This window comes from Colias philodice, chromosome 13 (assembly GCF_061535455.1).
Source record: "Colias philodice isolate Cphi_HAF_F1 chromosome 13, ilColPhil1 Martin Lab GWU primary, whole genome shotgun sequence".
Lineage (NCBI taxonomy): Eukaryota > Metazoa > Arthropoda > Insecta > Lepidoptera > Pieridae > Colias > Colias philodice.
In genome coordinates this window covers 260,632-270,040 of record NC_143098.1, presented here as the reverse complement: position 1 = coordinate 270,040, position 9,409 = coordinate 260,632, and positions in this window count along the sequence as shown.

The window sequence follows — 9,409 nt, the reverse complement described above, 5'->3', positions numbered from 1 at the left end:
AGCCTTTAGGAGGAATCGATTGTCAAAATATTATATTAGGGCAGTTTGAGTTACTGAACTTGATCTTTTTATTTTTTTCTTCCAAAAAACTCAAAAGTGCAACTTTTGACCGGTACAGATAGATTGCTCATAATTAGGTCTATCATTGCTAAAAATACCAGATTCCACCACGGAGGCGTTTACGGGGAATTGAATTTTATCAGGGTAGTTACGATACATGAACTTTTTATTTTTTTTCTTCCAAAAAGCTCAAAAGTGCAACTTGTGACCGGTACAGATAGATTGCTCATAATTAGGTCTATCATTGATAAAAATACCAGATTCCACCATGGAGGCGTTTACGGGGAATTGAATTTTATTAGGGTAGTTAGTTAAAAAGTTCATGTATCGTAACTACCCTAATAAAATTCAATTCCCCGTAAACGCCTCCGTGGTGCAATCTAGTATTTTTATCAATGATAGACCTAATTATGAGCAATCTATCTGTACCGGTCACAAGTTGCACTTTTGAGTTTTTTGGAAGAAAAAAATAAAAAGATCAAGTTCAGTAACTCAAACTACCCTAATATAGTATTTTGACAATCGATTCCTCCTAAAGGCTTCCATGGAGGAATGCGTTTATTTTACCAATTATAGACCTAATTAAAAGCAATCTAACAGTACCAGTCACAAGTTGCACTTTTGAGTTTTTTGGAAGAAAGAAATATTTTTTGATCGATTGATGTGGAAATTGTTTGAGCCAAAATCATGTTTTACTGCGTATAACTCAGAAACGGTAGGATAAAGGAAAAAATGATTCAGGTACAACTTGTAGATAATTTTATGGCCTTTCAACTTTTCCTTGAAAGTTTTTCTCTAACATGTACCGTTTTTGAGATTTAAGCGAAAAATGAAAAAATGGACCCATTTTCCCCCTCCCCCCACTCCGGGGCTCCTCCTAGTGGCCCGGGGTTTTAGTATGTTTATTACCTAGGGACTCTTGACATGTTTCCGAAGAAACATCTTACGTTACTAACTCACGCACTCTAGAACTTTTTATTCAATGGACTATTAGATTGTACGACATTTTTCGACTCAGCAATTATTCTAAAAATAAAAATAAAAATTATCCTTTATAAAATATTACAAAGTTCTTCGAAATTTAGAAATTTATAATATATATAAATAAACTATATTTATGTATAGATATGTACTACATATTACTATGTAATACAGATTATGAATATATTATATATATACATATATACATATGTATATTATAAAAAAATACCTATTCAATGTAAGTACAGTTTTGACTTTCGTACGAATTTGTTATACCTATGTATATATGTTATGTATGATTATCTAATACAGATTGTAAATATAACATATATGTACTATTCACAACCGGTTTACATATTATTTATATTATTATTTACTGGAGCGAACATAGGATCTGCCTATAGTAATAATAATAATATAAATCTTTCTTGACTTGATTGATTGCACCGCGACTGTGAATTAGGTACCACTATGAATTTTATTTACCTATCTATAGTTGCTGCTGCTATCGCGTCAATACTCAGCCCGCGGAAATTATTTTACAGAAACTAAACTTTCTCAAATAGGTAAATCAAGACTTATCTTTTTATATTATAATTATTATTTATTAATATTATAACAATACTATTATAACTTAACTTCGACATTTAGTTATCTTTTCAATTCGAATCTTCTTTAGTTCTGGTTTCTTAAGTCTTTTCATTTTGTTGTTTACCATTTTCAACAAATCAATATTCGGCGTAATTATAAAACACGGCGCAGCAATTTTAGCGTGGTCTACTCGTCTCAACGGAGCGATAGCGTCTGATGTATGAAATAGAATTATGTTTTTAGCTCCCGGAACGTGCGATGGAAGATGATTTCTTGCGTAATTAAAAATATAGTAAGCGCCAAAAGTGTTTTATCGTGATTAAACCAAAACTAAAAGTAATTACACAAAATGCTCAGACAAATATCTTGCAAATGTTTTAATATAATTGTTTATGAAAAAAAAATCATAATAAGTATTACCATGTCCAGTAAAAAACGTAAAAGTGTGAAATTTAGAGGTAACTTCGTGAATTTTTTCTATCGAGTCAATTTCAATATTTTATGTTTTTGATCTGACAATATAATCGAAAATATCATCAAGTTTTACATATATTTTATTTTTTATATTTGGTCTTGAATATTACACGTATCAACTAAAAGTTGATTGGTGATTTGACTTTATACGCGCCCTTAACATACAATGCATAGATATGTGGTCTTATTATTACATATCTTATTAGTACGTTTACGTTTTAATTATTATTTACGTACCTGATTCGATTTATGATAATATTTTGAATTTATAATTGTAATGGTATCACAATCGATAATCTTTTGAACATCACTTTTGGTATCACCCGTCGAGCTGTCAAAAAGCAATTCTTATAGTGGACAGACTATAGTTTTTGGTAAAAAGTCGTGTTTTATAACTAATTTCATTCATTAGTTAAACTATATTCGAATAAAGTGTGAAAAATAAATCAATTGCAATTATTCCAAGTTATAAAAGGTCTTAAAAATTTAGGTCGTTTAATATTTTATAGTAACAAGTAAAATACCTACTTACATATTAGAAATATTTCACTGGGTACGATTTCATCACATTTGCTATCATATAAAATACCTCAATAACATTACAATACCTTCTAAAACTATGCTCCAAAATAATGTAGTACTTTGTATTTAAAATAGAAAATGAAATAAAATATCTATCCTCAAAACAATGCTTCAGAACAATCCAGTACTTTGTACTATTTATTATAAAATAGCGAATGAAATAAAATAAAAGTAGGACTAGATCAACAAGTCGGCAAGCTGTACGGCAACACTGGCGGTAAACACGGTGACAATTTGCCGTGTTTGCGGAAGGCCGCAAACATTGCAGATTGCTTTACCAACAAAAATAATGGGAATGACCCTTCGACGCTCGCTCACTGAAATTATCTTTCAATGAACTGCTTTGAAATTGGCAAAAATGTTTTAAAAATGTTCTGAAATGTATCGTATTGCACATCAATAATTAGATTTCCAGTTATTTTTTTAAAGAAAAAAATATACAAGGCGTAGAAACTGAAAAATAATAATACCTACTTATCATGATAAATTAAAAAAAAGCACTCCTTTCTCACGAAAATAATTACCGATAATTACAATTGTTAATATTAACAATTATTAAAAATATAGTCCATTCCCATGGAATATGTTTGTGAAATCTAACACAGTTGGGTAGATGCGAAGCTTTAAAATTCTTTGTAAGCCGCATTAACGTTAGGAATCTCGCACCTTTAAATGTTTTGTGAAATTAATGAAATTTTTGCTTTACGAAAAAATACTATTACAGACTTAAATATTTACAGAAGTTAAGGGTTTCATACATTCTTTTTATTTTTTATTACAAAAATCCTTTCTACAAACTTTACAAAAGTATATAGGTACTAACTTCAAAGAATTAAATCATCATCACTTTATTCTGTAAAAAAATTACGCAGAAAATTTGGCCTGGACTTCAAAGCGATGTTAAAAAAATTCTCATTAATTGTAATTATGTTATTTCAGCAATTCAGGTAAATAATCGATTCGTTTTATCACTACATAGTAGAAAACAAAGTCGCTTTCTCTGTCCCTATGTCCCTTTGTATGCTTATATCTTTAAAACTTCGCAACGGATTTTGATGCGTTTTTTTTAATAGATAGAGTGATTCAAGAGGAAGAAGAAAGTATATAATTTATTAGGTTTCAGACAATGTGGGCGAAGTCAAGGGTGGTAAGCTAGATGTAATATAAATCATAAAGTATTAGTCTATATTTGCGCTACATCCACTTATAGCAATCAGTTAAACAACAAACATTATTTGCTTTCGTTTCCTTGTTCCAATCCGTACGTTCATTGGTTTATAATTATTACGGTTAACTACGCGTGAAGTGATTCGCTTTTATTGGCCGTAAGTGGAGGCTAATGTGTTCCGAGATAAAAGGGATTCAATTAATTTATCGGAGATTTGCGATCGTGTTTAGCGCAATAATGAAGAAAGACAGCTTGAAGGATACCTTATGTGTCTACAATTGTAGATATTTGTATCTTTTTATTTCTTACTTTATAGCTTCTCGTTAGAGATATTTTCATTTTTTGTTTGTAAATATTATATGTATTTGATAGTCCTACATAAGTGACCACAAAAAAATAGGTTTGTTATTTAACGAAAATTAAGTCAAATTTAATTGGATGTTTCTTTTGTTCGGTATTTATACATAGTTACTGCATGGATGTGCCACTTGCCTTAGCCACTTCCTACTGAAATCGTAGAAATATATACAGTTTAATTATCTGATAGATAAGAATTAAGTCGAGAACATTGCCGCGTAGTCTTCTAGATATCCCGCACATTGAAAATACATTTTGAAATTTTATCTTTATATGTATGACCATATATGTATATGTAGGAGTATTACTGGCTGGTAGAAGTATTACTGGCTGATGAGAATTACATCGGAACGAGATTTGACAACTGTCGATCTGGCGGAGCGTCGCGTCGATGGTCGGCTGGAGACGTTGCTTGGTTACAAACGAAGAACGGCTAGAGCACCACGTTTGCGACGAATCGCTATTGTTCCGAGTAATCTTGTGCATTGTTGTATCGAAACTAATTAAAAGCGATTGATCAAGTGATTCCCTAATTACTAGCGCATAGATTTGTGCGATTACATAACATTTGTTTGTAACATTGATGATTCATTTGTTTCCACCAACATCATAATTTACTGAAGATATGGGTGATTCTGATGATTATGGCCATCCGCCCATATATAAATAAGATATTTTGTATCAAACGAGCATTAACGTATAATAAGTATCTATCTAGTGAAATGAGATGCTAAGCATCCCACCGTCCGCGGTCTTTTGTAAGTTTACGAGCTCTCAAATGTTATTGTCAATAAAATGGCCGAATACTGCTTTCATGGCACGGATTAAAATTAAATGTTTGTTTATCTCGCATACGTTTTATATTTTTTACTGGATTTTAAGAACTTAAAGAGTATCTTTAGATATGTCGTTAGATTCGTAACACTGCTGTGATCTGTTTCTATGTTTAATAACTCAAATAATTCTTTGGATTTTTTTAATTTCTAATTTTTTTCAATAAAGTGGTATTCGATATCTTTTCGAATATTAATCGTCAAGATAAACAATAACTGTTATCAGGGATTAGGATTTAAGAAATTAAATGTTTTATTCATTATTCTAACTGGAAAAGTTTAAATGACTGGTTTTTTTGACTTGGTAATTTGTCTATGCTGTAAAAATGTAACTGATAAAAGGCTAATGAAAGAATTTCACTCGGAAAGGTGGTCTTCATAACAAAATTAAAACAAAAATAAAGAATCAAAATGTTTCCTATTTATATGTATTTGTATATTAAATAACGTGGTGTAAAATGTACTTTTTACACTATTCAAATCGAGCAAAGACGGGACGGGGCTAGTTATAACTGTGTTTCGACAATATTCACAAGTGAGGGGTCATCTCAAGTTTGATACGTTTATAATGAGATCAGCGAGTCACCTGAGAGCTGAACCGGCCAGTACAAGTTGACCCCTCGTATATTTGTATGATAATATTGATAATGCATATTAACTAGACTGGTGAAGGTTTTGTATTGAGTTGAAAGTAATGTGATATGGTGAATTTAGTCGCTTGTGAGTGGCTGAAAAGTTTGCAATTGAGGTTTCATTACAAAGCTTAAATTTCGCTTAAATGTTCGATTGTAGAGTCGTTTCAACTTATTGGTTTCAATGTGTGTTTTGGAACAGTTAGAAAAACGAAACAAATATTAAGGAGGTATACGTAGTTATACGAAGTTTCAGATCTTACAATATTACGTCCGAGCTTCAGAATTAGAAAAGAAAAGTTTAAAGATCTGAAATAAGCCATTTGCGAATGTATATTTGTTAAAAGTTCTATCAGAACTAAGAGAGTCGATTTAATATCATTTAAGATAATATTTGAAAATGTATTTACTTTGGTACACAGATAATAATATAATACAATTATATTTGAAGTAGGTAGTATTTTATTATCTTCTAAGTAGGTAGACACCATACACAATTACGAGGTTTAATTGTGTTGAGCCATTTATTTTTTCGTCGAGACTGTTTATTTTTATTCAACAATCTTTTATATCACGTTGATGAGAGTTTCTGTTTTATTATCTTTTAACTCTTAGTGAAGAGGCGAGAAATTTAAATTCCAAAGATTGTATTACAAATCCCCTAAAGCTGTTTTAATAATGTAAGTTCTGATTTTTCTTCTTGAGAAATGAGACTAATAAGTATATTTTAGAATATAAAATCTTATTAGGTCGCTTAAATTAGGCATTATAACCTAAAGATCTGTAACTATGACGTGTAAATTATAAGTAGAAAAAATATGCACAGATTTTCAAATACCTACGCTTAACTTAATGTTTTTGTTAATTCACCTACATTAAACCTTAATACGAAAAGTGCAAAAAAATGAAAAATATGCGACAATAGAAAATAGTTCGCGTTAATTGGTTAGCAAAGGGACGACCCTTCATTCCCGGAATGCCTCGCAAATAGCGCACACGGATTTGTGTACACGTCTATGGCACCCGTTACACGCTCAATCTAGAATGTGATCCTTGATCATGATCATTGATCTCAATCCAGATTGACCGTGTAATGTATTTGATTGACGGATCGTAAAACCTGATCAGAAAATATCTAGATTTTTAGAAATCAACGATCTCGATCCTTTGGTCGAGATCCAGATTGATCGTGTAATGTAACATGCTGTCAAATTACGTCAGTCTGCGTTCGGAGCGCGATGGTATGGGACGACAACACACAGGTGTAACCATTTTTAACAGATGATCAAAACATGCCTCCTTCATCCTGTAGTAATTTGCGTAATCCTCTTCCTCTTCCGTACTATAAATTTCATCTAACAAGTTCGAATGTGTATAGATGTTCCTTTTTAGTAGCCACGGTTTAACCCAGCGTTTCCTCTTCACGCGTTTTTTCAAATAACAGGCAATAATTATTGCTGCACAAGCTTTTTTCTTATTCAGATCTATTTAGTGGTTGTGAATGCGTGTGCATTTGACAATGTCGAACAGTGGACTGATATGATCTGGATTGACCATCTAATGTCGCGACGATCCACATAAAGATTCGTCAATCCGTCACCTGACTTGGATCGTGATCTGGATTGAGCGTGTAACGGGTGCCTATGAGATTCTTATGTTATACTTGCTCCCATTTGATGATAATTTGGCGTATTATGTGGATATTGTACTAGGGAATATAAAATTTAAAACTAAAACATGTTCGCATGTTCAAACATTTGTTTAAGCAGCATTCTTTTAGAAGCGATTTTCTTCAAAATACGTAAAGAAATTATTGAGCACTAGTTATATACACTGGTTCGGAAAAACGTACGTATTCTAAAAAAGTTTGACTTATTATAATCGTGTGATTTATAGTGCGAAAATCGTTTCGCCTAATGATTTCTATATTATGCCTCCCCCATTACAATATTTCACACACAAATCTGTTTAGCGTTTTAGACTTAAAAGTGCAACCGACACATGTATTTATTACCTATGTCACTTCGTAAAATTGACGGTGAGATTAACATGCTCTCTTCACCTCTTTATTTTCACTTGCCTCTATCCAATAAAGAAAAATAAATGCCCTTCTTGGAAAAATAATAGATACCTACCTACCCTTAATATTCCCCCAATAGCATTATAAAAATTGCAATACAGTGGGAATTTAATAATAAAATTGGAAATTAGGAATAAAGTTTGATAGAGTCTGAATAGTCTCATACTATTCTCTATTCTCTACGTCATGATAAAGTACCAGAAATCCATACTAATATTATAAATGCGAAAGTAACTCTGTCTGTCTGTCTGTTACTCAATCACGCCTTAACTACTGAACCAATTTGCATGAAATTTGGTATAGAGATATTTTGATACCCGAGAAAGGACATAGGCTACTTTTTACCCCGGGAAATAGGATAGGTTTTATCCCGGAAATCCCACGGGAACGGGAACTTTGCGGGTTTTTCTTTGACTGCGCGGGCGAAGCCGCGGTTGGAAAGCTAGTAGTATATAATTATATCTTTTGAAAAGTATGAAGGTTCGGGTCAGTTTCACCTGGTACAAATATCCATTTTTATTGTATGAATAATTCAATCGCTTGTTCAATCTAATCCAATCCTCTGATACATACCTATGTATTCCATTCAATGATTCAATTTTAATTTTAATTGTTGATGGTATCCTGTTTGTGAATCGTATCGAAATGAAAGGTTTTTTAATTTCCGGGCAGAGTATGCTGTCCGACATTATAATATGTATTGTCTTGTCCTTGCAGTCGCGTAACAAATTTTTTTAATTGTATTTTTCAATTTAATTGTATTTTTGATAGATGCCTTTCGAGTTGAAAAAATCTAGAGCACCGACTTTAGAAACAAGTGTGGTTTTTATTGTATCCACGTAGAATTTACCTATAATAGGAATTTACCTATACAGGAATATATAGACGATAAAGACCCATGGAGGGTTATCGCGTAAAAACCACAGGACAGTTCTTTGGCATATTATGATATATTATTATGTAGTTAGATATAAGTTACATATTATGTAATATTGACATGATTTAAAAGAGCAACTATGGAGTTTCTTGCCGATTCTTCTCCATAGATACTGCTTTCCGAATCGGTGGTAAATGTTAAAAATACTATGTAATGACGATTCGAAAGTGCTACTAAATAGTAGTCTAATTGAATAAATGAATGTTTGAGTTTGAGTTTGTTTGAGTTTGAATAGAGAGATGCTGGGATGTTAAAATATTTTATAGACGCTCCTCACTCGACATCTTATTATTTCGTAAAACACTATGCTCGTGAAATGAATATACCTATATTGTTATGTAATAACTATTAACTACCCTAATCTATATCAGTAGATACTAGATTATTTATTAAATTAGAATAATTGTAATAGCTCACCTTGTTTAATAGAAACGATGACATGAAGATCTAGAAGTTTTCATTACACCCCGTTTTAGAAAATTTAGGCTACCTCAAATCAATATAGAAGCCTCTTCATTGTTAATTTTGCGAAGATTAATAAATCATTCTCGGTTACAAAGAGCGTTATAGATGAAAACCTGAAAGGATTTGCTTACCTAGGCTAGACTTATTTACTTTGAAGATTATTACTAAACGCACGTATTTGTTTCATAGAAATACGTAGGTAATTATATTTATTTATCTCATGTTGTAAAACTCAAACTCACCTGAAAT